The 12,206-nt window shown below is 37.4% G+C and overlaps 1 pseudogene; it reads right to left on the bottom strand.

Annotated features, from left to right (window-relative positions):
* Positions 1 to 3,036: 3,036 nt before the first annotated feature.
* Aasdhppt-ps1 (aminoadipate-semialdehyde dehydrogenase-phosphopantetheinyl transferase, pseudogene 1) lies at positions 3,037 to 9,116 on the bottom strand (annotated as a pseudogene).
* Between the last annotated feature and the right edge of the window lie 3,090 nt (positions 9,117 to 12,206).

Here is a 12,206-nt window from a genome sequence, read left to right as displayed (position 1 = left end):
TAGTCCATGAATCCTACTATAGACAAGTCACCAATGGGCATTCCATTCAAAACTTAGGGGATATGGTTTTTACGTTCTATTTTATTATTATTTATGTGTATGTGTATGACTTGTGAGGGAATATACATGTAAATGCAGGTGTCCTCAGAAACCAGGGAATGTCACATCCCCTTGTACAAAAGGAACAGATTGCTGTGAACTCCCTGACCTGGGTGATCAGGCCATAACATGAGTCCTTCGCAAATTGTGTGCTCTTAACCACAGAGCAGTCTTTCCAGGTCATAGGACACATGTCCTCTTTCTTTCTTTGGTTTTCAAAGCCTGTAAAGAGTTTTGAGTTGTAATTCCCACCTACCTAAACATTAGTACTTTCTTAAACCCCTTTAGTAATACATCTTCAACTCTATCTGAGCAGGAAATAAGTCCAAAACAAGGATGAGATAAAGTCTTAAGAAAACCTCCAAGTTAAAAATAGTGAATAAAAATGAGTATCTGCCAGACTTCAAATCAGGGAAATTTTCTCTGTGCTCCACTTTGGTGCAGGAGGCCACTGTATTGTTTATCCATGGAAATGTTCACCAATTTGAATGATATATTTGTATAATGACTTTTTAAATGTTAATCTTTGGTACTAAATCTATTTCTTTGATAATTTATCTTGATCCTAGAAGCATTATAGAGGTGGTTCAGGCCTAATTCAGTATTCACTTTCCACTGTGAGATAAAGTCTATGTGTAATCCTACGATTGACACCTCTCTGTCTTCCTCTCCCCCTCCTGCCTTGTGTGCGTGCGTGCGTGCGTGCGTGCGTGCATGCGTGTGTGTGTGTGTGTGTGTGTGTGTGTGTGTGTGTGTTTGTGTGTGTGTGTATAGTCACTATGGGATTATGTTTGTTTATGTATTTATGTTACTGAATATGGGACACTTACATAACAAGAAGAGCTTACCAGCATACTAATTTGCTAACAATATGGCATATACTAAATACAGAAAATAGTTATCAACTGTGCTTAATCATGAAGCAGCATACTCTTCCTTCCATGTACTGTAAAGACAATAATTTATTTAAGAGTTTCATGATTCTGCTATTTTATTAGTCTAATGACTATTTCTTTATTATGCTCTAGCTTAGTCTAGAAGATTAAAATAACTAGATAGTGGTTTTTAAACTTACAGCATGATATGGAAAACAGAAGTAAGATTGAACGTTGAGAAGAATACAAGACTCACACAGAGACCAAGCTTATTTCCTCATTTCCCTTTTGTCATTAAAGGTGTTCCTTTAATTTACTTATAAGACCACTAACTGATCTTTAACAAACCACGGGAATCAAGACAAATATGCAGAGTCACAAACTTGACAGATGTTATACTGACTGCACCTCTGCTGGTGACAGTCATCATTGCTAGATTCTGATATGTATTTTGCTCCAAAATATTAATAAAAATACTTCCAGTGGTATAGTAAATTTACAACAGTGAATAAAAGTCATTTTGTTATGTTGTTTGTGTTTTTTAACTTAATATTTTATAGATACAGAACCGAAAACCATGAGAATTAGAGCACAAATTGTAATATGTATGCTTTGATATAGATTTTTGTGTGTGTAAAGTATGATTTTCCTCTCTTGTTTAAATTAAGATACAAAAATACTAAGTGGAAATAATATACCAATATGTTTCTTTGTAACAGGATATGAGTCAACTTGTTCTTTCAACCATTTCTCAATGAAGCCTACACAATTTAATAATAGAGGATTCTTTTTATCAAAAGTTCAACCTTTATTATAAAAATATAAAGTAAGCCAATATCAAATTCTTCCTCTGTGTGTACACATTCTGAGTCTGTGTGTTGTGTATATATGCATGCATCTGTGTGTGTGTCTTTGTTGTGTGTGCATGTGTCTCTCTGTGTTTGTAGTGTATATGTGCATGTATCTGTGTGCATGCATGTGTTGTTATACATGTCTTTGTTGTGTATATGCACATGTTTCTCTCTCTCTCCCTCCTTCCCTCCCTCCCTCCTTCCCCCCTCTCTCACCCTCTGTGTGTGTGTTTGTGTGTGTGTCTTTGTTGTGTGTGCATGTATCTCTCTGTGTTTGTAGTGTATATGTGCATGTATCTGTATACATGCATGTGTTGTTATACATGTCTTTGTTGTATATGCACATGTGTTTCTCTCTCTCTCCCTTCCTCCCTCCCTCTCCCTCCTTTCTCTCACCCTCTGTGTGTGTGTGTATGTGTATATATGCATGCATCTGTGTGTGTGTGTGCATGTGGAGACCAGATGTATCAGTTGAATATCTTCCTTTATTAGTCTTCTCCTTATCTTCTGAGCCAAGGTTTCTCACTGAATATGGAGCTTGTTTATTGACCCACCTGGCTGTGCAGTGAGCTCCAAGAATTCTCCCATTTTTTGCTTCCCAATGTCAGGATTCCAACCCCATGCTGCCATGTTCAACATTTCCCACAGATCTTGAATATCTGAACAAAGGCCCTCATTTATCCTCAACAAACACTTTACTCACTGCAACAACTTCCAGGCCCCAAACTCCTTCCTGTTTTTCATAAATGGGTGAATAATGTGGTTATTGTGGTAACATTATTCTTCTTAATAGTAATGAAAGTATACTAACAAACTATAGTATCTTCCCTAAGGTTCACAGACGGTTTGTAGAGATTCTTTAAACTTTCTGAAATTATGAGTAAGCATATTATACTATGAGATTTTAGCACTTTTATCGGAATAGCCGTAGATCGTATTTATCCACTTCCCAATGATGCAATACCGGAATATATGTAAATATATAGATTTAAATATGGATATATGGGGAAAAGGCTTATAAATCTACACTTAAGTATGTAATGAAGTTAATGATACTTCAAATTCAACTTCTCAGTAAAACTGTGATCATAAATCTGAAGTAAAAATTATGACGCATTTAATATTTATTTATTTTAATTGACATCATTTTATTACCTTGTGATCCATATGGAACTACTTTTAGCATCTACACCATAGAGCTTGGTCTGAGAGAGAACTCACAACTGTTTGTAACTATAATTCAATGGAATCTGAAACCACTATGTACTCTATACTCTCTTATGTGCACTTCTTTGTACATATACTACACACACATACACATAAATACAACCAAAGAATTTCTCCGCTTAGCACAACTGAAGTAAGGTTTTCTGACTCGAGATCCAGAACATAGATTTTAAAACCGTTGACCTGGCTGCCAATTCATGAGTGCCATTTTAGATATGTTGACATGACTAGTCAACCTGGTTAATTTTGCCTCAAATTTCTTTGAAATTGAAGTATAAAGAAGTATCACTGAAAAGTGAACTTCCATATTGAATGTTATATTAAGATGATATGTATTTCTCGACCAAGAATGTTTTTTAAATGTGAGTTTTCAGGAAATGTAACTTTTTGCTTTCAATGTTTAGGTATAACCCTATAATACAAGCATGGATTATGCAGAGATATAGGCATTGTAATGCTTTGCCAATAAAAGAGCCCTGCCTCTTCCAACGGTTACCCATCAATCAGATGCCACTGGGAAGATAATGTTTCATTAGAGAAGGGGAACTTGTTAGAGAAATAGCTTATTCTTGTGGACTGTAAGCCTATTAATGCCGTAAATTTATCTTCACATGTGTCATGGAGGATGCATTATCAGCCATTAGACGCAGGTAGAATCTCGGCATTAATGGGGCCATTGTTGATATCTTTTACCACAATATCCTCCCAGTCATGTGCACGGAACAGAGTTCTTTCACCTAAATGGTAGGCTGCGTTCAATGATACACAATTCAGAAATGCTACTCCATTGCGTGAAAGCATAAGCCAAATGCAGTGTGTTAGCATCCGTATCAGGTATAATTTCGTGTTTAGAGAAATGCATGCAGCAAAGAAGTGATTGCACACTTATGGCATGCAGTTTAAGAAACCAATATTTATAACACACACAGGAGACCTCTCTTCCAGCTCTCTGTAATTATAGTGGCAACTCCAAAGGTAAGCTCGTGCCACCAGAGCATTGGCACGCAGGTAGAAGCACTAGACATATCTTTATTATTTCTCAGGCCTCTAAAATGAAAATAAATGTATATGTGTAGTAATGAGCACAAGAAATACTTAGATTTCCGTAACAATTATTATTAATTATTAACTGCTAACATTGTCACAAATACATAATTAAATAATCTGCCTACCAAAGGGACAGAAAGCCATAAAATTTTACAGTTTTGGCGCATTGATTAATGACATCATATTTCTTTCCTCACTTGTTCACTGGTACAATACAAATATAATAATACTGATGTTGATTATAAAATACATAAAAGTATTTTAACTATCTAAGTTTTAGTCTTCATTAACTTCATTAAAAGAATCATTGCTCAATATTTCACCACCAACAGCTGATGTATGCCAGTTAGTTTTTATGTCAGTTTGACACAATGTAAAGTCACTGGAAGGGAGGTGAAAACAAATTTCTCTTTAAGACCTGGCTGTAGGGAAGCTTGTAGGACATTTTCTTCATTAGTGACAGATATGGGAGAGCTCAGCACCACTGGGGACAGCCTTACCTCTGTGCTTGTGATCTTGGGTTATATAAGAAATCTGAATGAACAAGCAATATGGACCAAGCCAATAAGCAGCAAGTTGATTCAATAATCCCTGTCTCTCTGGCTCCCACCCCTCATTACCCCTCTGGTGTGTGTTGTTTTATTTTGATGCTTATACCCTGCCTCGTTCAATTTTTAAAACAGTGAATACATTGCAAACATCACTGCTAATTGGATTCTGGTTCAGTACCACACTGTCCCCAGTATAGAGGCTGGGTACTTTAGTGATATTTCTCCATTAAAAAATAAATCATGGGAGATGTTGAAAAACTCTGCTAATTAAGGTGAAAGTCTACCATTGACTAGATAGCCTTCTGTGGCTTGGTACTCTATGGCTGACTCCCTTTATTGGGAGGGCTTCCCATTCTCTGTTCTTGTCTGGGAAGTTCAACTGCCACCCCCCACACACCTCTACCTGCTGAATGTCACCTAGCCTTGGTTAAGATTACAGGTTCTATTTCCTTTCTCATGGTAAGAACCTATTCAACTAGCACCTGAGATTTGTGAAATATTTCCCTAAGCTAATGAGGCATTCCAGTGCCCTCCAGCACTCAGTACTTGCTCCCAATCATACCTGATCCCTCTTGTCCTGGGTCCCACCTTCCCCTTTCTGCAGGGCATGAAGACACCAGAAAGTCAAGGTGGACTCCAGTTGTTTCCTAGTGGTATATTTGTGTCTGTAGGCTACCCAGAGGGGAGACAGGAATAAGAGCATATTTCCCAAATGCCATTGTTTCCCCCTTCAAGTCAGTGTGTAACAGAGGCTGATGTCCCAGTGGGAAACACAGGCTGTGAACTCTCTCCATTGCAGCCTTTGCCCTGTACCCTCTGGGCTGGCTCGCTAAGAACACTGGGGAAATCTCCAGCAGAGAGGCACTTGTATATGACAGGCAAGACTCTTTGAAATATAATTTGGGGAACTTACATAAAATAAGAAATAAATTAGTACATCTTTCTCCATAGTTAAATATATTGACATTTAGAACACTCATGATTTCATAATAATACACAAATAATGTATGGTAGATAGCCACTATAATTAAATTCAATTATGAACTTATTACAATTAGGATTTCAAAGCTTCAGAAAAAAATGAGCTAATGTGGACAACAGAAAATTCAAATATCTGAGGTTTACAAAAGAGCACTGGGGTGAAACAGGAGAGCTGCCTTTACTTCTGCTGGTTTTCAATTTGCCAGTTTCAATTTTCTCTGACCTGTCTCTGTCCTACCCTGAGTGGCAGCACATAGCCTCTCTTTTGTAACACATGACTCTTTCTTTGCTACACGAGTAATTTTTTTAAAGTAGACACCTGACTAAGAGAGAATGTTGAAGCTCAGAGAAGCTAATTATCCTTCCCAGGACACAAAGGTTTCTATGATCCAGAGCACCAACTCAGCTCAGATGTTGTAGGTTCCTGGATCCTGTCATGAGAAATCACATTGTCCTTTTTTTTAGAGCAGTTACACACAATATTTAATGTTAGTAATAAAAACAATACTCTAATTCTTGTTATTTAACAGTATCAAGATTAACTCCTGAAGGCACTCAGCACAATCATAAATAGATTGTCTTATCAATACGATGGTCTTGGCATCTTAATATGTTACGTTCACTTTAGGTCTATTTAGTAAATGAAAACAAATGAGGATGAGCAATAGGTTCATAAAAAGGAAATACAAATAACCAATAACCGTGTCATATTAACCTCACTTGTGATGAAAGGGATGCAAATTGAAATGTGATACATCACTTTTAAGTTATACAGCTATTCAATACAAGGAAAGAACAACAACAAAACCAACAAACCAGTCTTCAGATAAATAAAAAGCAAGGTAATACCTGCAGTTGGATCAGAGGGCACAAGTGGTATGCAAACAGGACTAACTGAAGCGGAAGCTGCAGTTCTTCAAGAGCAATGAGGTAACACCTAAAGCTGTTTGTTTAAACCCTTCGAACCAGTCACTCCACTTCTAAAACCTGTCTGCAGGGCATAAGGATGTCTCTCAAAATGTCACAGTAATGACACAGACAATGAAAACTCCGAACACAGAAATGAGTACTCTATGGTACATTTTCCTCAACCACGGTAGTGTGACCCCAATGAAATTCTCCCAAAGCACAGCAGGTATACTGGTTTGAATATGTTTGGCCCAGGCAATGGCACAATGAGGTGTGGCTTTGCTGGAGGATGTGTGTCACTGCAGGGATGGGCTTTGAACCCTCCTCCTAACCACTTGGGAGGCACTCTTCTCCTAGCTTCTTTTGGAACAAGAGGTACAACTCTCAGCTCCTTCAGGGCCATGCCTGCTTAGATACAACCATGCTTCCTGCAGTAATGGTAGTGGACTGAACCTCTGAACTTGTGAGCTAGTCCCATATTAAATGTTGTCCTTTAGAAGAGCTGCCATGGTTATGGTGTCTCTTCATAGCAATGAAACCCGAACTAAGACAAGAGGCTTACTTTTTTTCTCTAGTAGTCTAATTTTGACAGTGGTTTTAAAAAAAAAAAAAACAGATACATCTGAGTTGATGGAATCTTTGGAGGGCTAATCTATCACTGATAAAATAAATGTTACAACTTATAAAGACATAAAACCTGCAAGTTCCAACAGCAGTGTGTGTTAGTGCAGTCAAGGCAAAAATGAGTGTTGTAATGCTGACAACTTAAACCTTGTGCTATATGTCAAACAGATGTCATGCAGGACAGTAGCTTAGAACCACTAAGTTTATGTAGCAGAAACAGATATGAAGGGCAGATGTATTTTCTTATCACTGCAAAACACCTGTCCCTACTTTTAGAAAAGCTAATGTGGATTAATTCGCAGCAAAAGTTTCTGGAAAGATAACAGAAATTTTAGAGTAGTTCTATGAAAAGCAAAGGGAACCGCCTGCCCTCAGCATGTTTGCACTTTAGTTTTTCTTGCTAAAATGCACCTGTATCCTGGGAAGATTCTGCCATCGTTTCTATTAATTACAGTTCTGGAAGGAAGATGTAAACATACTTGCCAAGACAATGGAGGCACTGGACTGGAAATGTGCTCTTAAAAAGCATTCGTGCCTTTAAAAATGTTTTGTTAAGTAAAATTTAATCACATCAGGCAATTTGCTTCAGTGAATACACAAGATTACTCTTTTCATCTATTTTCCTTACTCAGAGAATCCTATCATGACCTGGTACCATTTCATACTAGAATTTCTTCTGTGAAACAAAAACAGTCCCCAAAATAAAGGATCCTCAGGTGTCCTAGGAATAGCAGATGCTACCGAATCATTAAAGTTAAGGATGATAAGCTTCCTCTAGGATGGTTTAGAATTATCTTAATATGAAACATTTTGATGTCTAGATCCATCAGGCTTCCTAACAGCCACTCCAACAAAGTAGTGTTCATCCATTTTGCTTTCCTCAAAGGCCCAGTTTCTTTTTCTTCTTCCCCATCTAAAATCAAACGTGTTTCCTTATAAACCTGGCCAGTGTCCATGCTTAATGGAGATACGTCAAATTCTAGCCACTGCATTTCAAATCCCAATGCAACCAATGACTTTTATGAAGTTGTCTTTCAGCACCCAGTGCTGGTAAAACATCCAATTGAGTCCACTCATCATTAAAACTTCTGATTGTTTCCCACTCCTTGTTGGTAAACTTTCTTCCATAATATGCAAGAATTCTGGAATTGAATCAAGACCTGGAAAACTAGTCTTCATGCTATCAATGACAATTTGTAACTCAGGTTCTGCAGCAAGAACTACATAGTCCCCTTGATGAGAGATGTTTACGTTGAAATTGGGATAGGGATTCAATGAGTCTTTCACAAGAACCTGCTTTCCCTTTGAAGTTTTCTGCAGATGGATATGAACCCAAGGGATATTTAATTTCTCTGCAACTAATTCCTTATCATCAGACAACAAGCCATGGCCTCCTTGGAGTCTCAGACAAACATACTGGCGGATGGACTCCTTCTCCTCAGGCTGGATCAACCACACCATAAGAAGCCAGTGGCTCAACTTGACTGCCAGGTGGCATAGGAGACAGCCCAGTGAATGCCCTCCATGGATGGTACCAAGCACAGCCTCTTAGCGGGGAACAACATATGACCCGCTTTGACCGCCAATACGCAGGCCAGGTAGAACAGACATGGTTCTTTTATCAGAGTCTTTAATAACCCAGCCAGTGAGGAAGTATGTATGTGTGTGTAAAGGTGTAAGGAAGTGAGGCAGCTTCTATTTTCAATCTTGTGATTCAAGTTCTGTTCATCTGATGTAGTATCATCCGATACTATCAACATCTGACCTTATGCTAGAAACACTGCTAAGGAAATTACAATAATTTAAAGTTTACATAACATGAACTGGAAGACAGTACTTTAAAGATTGTGTCAGCAAAAGCTGATACTTTAGTCTTGTTCCTGAAACATCCACAGCAGGAGGGAATATTGCAGAGAAGAAAGCCCTGGGAGACTTGCTATACTAATGCTGACATTGCACCTGACTGTGTGCGAGAAAAGTCAGAGGGGATGAACAGGACTATCCCCCCAAATTTTCAGCTATTTTAAAGAGCTTTCCTTCCTCTAAACTACTGTAAGACAATAATATTAGCATAGAAAAATCTGCTGCCATCATTTAAGGCCCTCCTGCTAAAAGGGATTCAATGATCAAATAATATTGAAAAATATGGATTCAATAAAGTTAAACAGGTGTTTAGTTTTATTTGATGTGCATGGATTTGACTTAACCACAGGGTTCCACAGAGCTTTTAAGGAAGCTATAAGACAGAAGTGTACAGCCATTTCCAGTTTCCTTAGATGACAAAGGGCAGTCTCACCTTTTCTTTCCTCCCTCTACTCACCTCCTTCTCTCCCTCCATTTCTTTCCATCCCTCCCTGCCTTCCTTCCAATGCAGGGTTTGAGGGGACATAGGCAAAGTCAGAGGACATTAGTGCTCCAAGTACCTGATTTATCACTTGGAAAATGACTGAGATGTATTTTGAGGAATGAATGGATATAATATTCAGAAATTTAAAGACTCTGGTGCTAATGACACAATCTGAAAATAACTACCTTTGTAGTCCTTTTTACAAAGCCAGAAAGAGGTCTAGTACAGACTAGTCATAGCCATGAGTAGCAAAAAGGGAAAAAAAGAAAGAAAAAAAGAAAGAAAAGAGAGAAATAGGTAAATAGTTTTTTCTTCTTCTGACTAAAAATGAAAAGATTGTACGATGGACTGGAAAACAAAAGTCTTGCAGTAGGTCCCAGCATAAGGCTGCCATTTAAATAACAGACACTAAATCTAATTTGAATTTGTAAATACAAAGAAACCAAGTCATATTGAGGTAGCTGTAGCTTTTAACTCTCAAAATTCAATTGTAGTTGTTCTTGTTCTGTAAATTATTGGCAAGCTAGTTTCAAACATCATCTGTTTTATATTGCTTTATTAGATATTGCTATCAGAAAGTATTGTGAGATGAATTTAAAAGCCTCAACTAGAAAAAACTTCACTCAGTTGTTTCTCCAACTTGGATATGTGGATACTGAAGGAAGGATCCTTCTTGTCAACACAGGGTTCAGCCAAAGCATGATATTAGAACACCAGGAGAATTTCTTAAGTGCATGCCAATATTAACTCAGAGTTTCCAAGAGCTGGGTGGAACTGTTAATCAGTGTATTTTAATTCCCTAGACAGTTATGATATAAAGCCATGACTAAGGCCCAGTGACCTAAGATTAAACTATTTCTCCAATACTAAAATTACAAAGCTAAACTTTAAGTATCAAAAATAACTAAAAACACAAGAATTTAAAAGTGTAGATAAAATTAAACTTTATGAAGTTGTTTGTAAATTACATAGTGAAACTTAAACATTGTTAACTGTATAAAATAGAGAAAATAGCAAATATGACTACTTTTTTGTGATAAAAGTCAGTAAGAAATGAAGACAGCTTCTGGAAAATGTCAGTAGAATTTCATCTAGAATCATGGCTCCATTAGATTTATCATACGAAGAAATTTTAATATGTGCTTTTCATGTTCCTATTAAGGGAATACAATTTGGAGCATTGTTTCTACTTACCTATCTGAAGTAGATTGGAAATTAAATTGCAATATTAATACTGTACTCCTCTTTAATTGCTAGTGATCAACATACTTTGTACAGTATCATTCAGCCATAATTACTTTGGCTTGTATACAGAAAATGGTACGTATGTGCGTTCATTCACAGATTCAGCTGTTCACCCATTTGTATAGGAATTCTCCTAATTAATGAAAGGTTTTCCTTAATCTCCAGAACATTCTTAGTAGGTGTTATTAACTATCTACAGCTATATAGTTGCTAAGTTAGACATATTAGCCACTTAATATATTCTTGACGATCATGCACAAAACAGGTCCCATAGCTTCTCAATGCGCAGAGTTTAAGTCTCTGTTAACTTCTCTACCAAAACAATGTGAAATCGTAGTGAGAGTTCAGACATTTTTAACTCATGCTTAGGCATACGTAGTACCTTAGTTCCAAAGCCAGAATGAATACAGATTACAGAATCCAACTCCAAATTTTCTGATTGGAAAATTCTGCTGGTGAGATATGAAACTTCTACTCACCCCCCCCCCCACCAAGGAAACTTCTCTTTGTGACACAGGAAGATCATTACAGAGAACTCTAAGAAATCAAAATGCAGAGTTGCAATGGCACTCAGTTGCAATGGATCCATCTACAAAGCAACTTTGTCATCTAAGGCTCAGGGAACATGGCAGCAGAGGGAGTGAAAGACGTGGGACCCACAGGACCAGCGAGCTTTCTATGAGACTGTTTCCTGAAATTGTCAGAAGCTATCTCTGTTTACTCATCATCATGAGCTGAACAAGAATATCCATAGACATGCCAAAGGGGATGAGGAAAAGGTGGAGAGACCTCGGCCCTATACAAAGAACCACAAGCACGCAAGGAATTCTGAGAGTAAGAGAAATAGTCCTCTCCGGGGAATAGCACAGGAAATGGTTAACTAATGTCAACTGGTCAGCCCTGAAAGCATACATACAAGTAACATTATACAGACAAAACATTATATATTACATAAAACATATATTAGACATACTACATATATATATTATATGCATATACTTATAGACATACATAATGCTTCTTAGTGTGTCAAACATTTTACCCCACAGAAAGAAGCATAGTGTTACTTAATTATTAAAACATCCCTAATAAAACAGAAGTGACCACTATTCTTGTTTGATGGACAAATTGTGTCGGGTATGTTGGAATTCAGCAATGATATCTAACATCAGAAAATTGTCTTGGGCATATAACAACATTAATTATGAGTAGGCCATGCATTTGAAAGAGAAAAGAGAGTATTTGACAGGGTTTAGAAGGAAAAAATGGAAAGAGAAATGGTGTAATTTTATTCTCAAAAGTAAAAGACATATTTTTTAAGACTTTCCTGGGCCAGTGTGCCTGCTCATAGGTAGAGTGCTTAACATCAAACCTGATGACCTGAGTTTGATCTCTGGAACCCTAATGGTCCATAGAAGAAGAAACTGACTCTCACAAGTTTCCTTTGATC

The sequence above is a fragment of the Rattus norvegicus genome, chromosome 9 (genome assembly GCF_036323735.1).
Source record: "Rattus norvegicus strain BN/NHsdMcwi chromosome 9, GRCr8, whole genome shotgun sequence".
NCBI lineage: Eukaryota > Metazoa > Chordata > Mammalia > Rodentia > Muridae > Rattus > Rattus norvegicus.
This window is presented reverse-complemented; position numbering and strand designations above follow the sequence as displayed.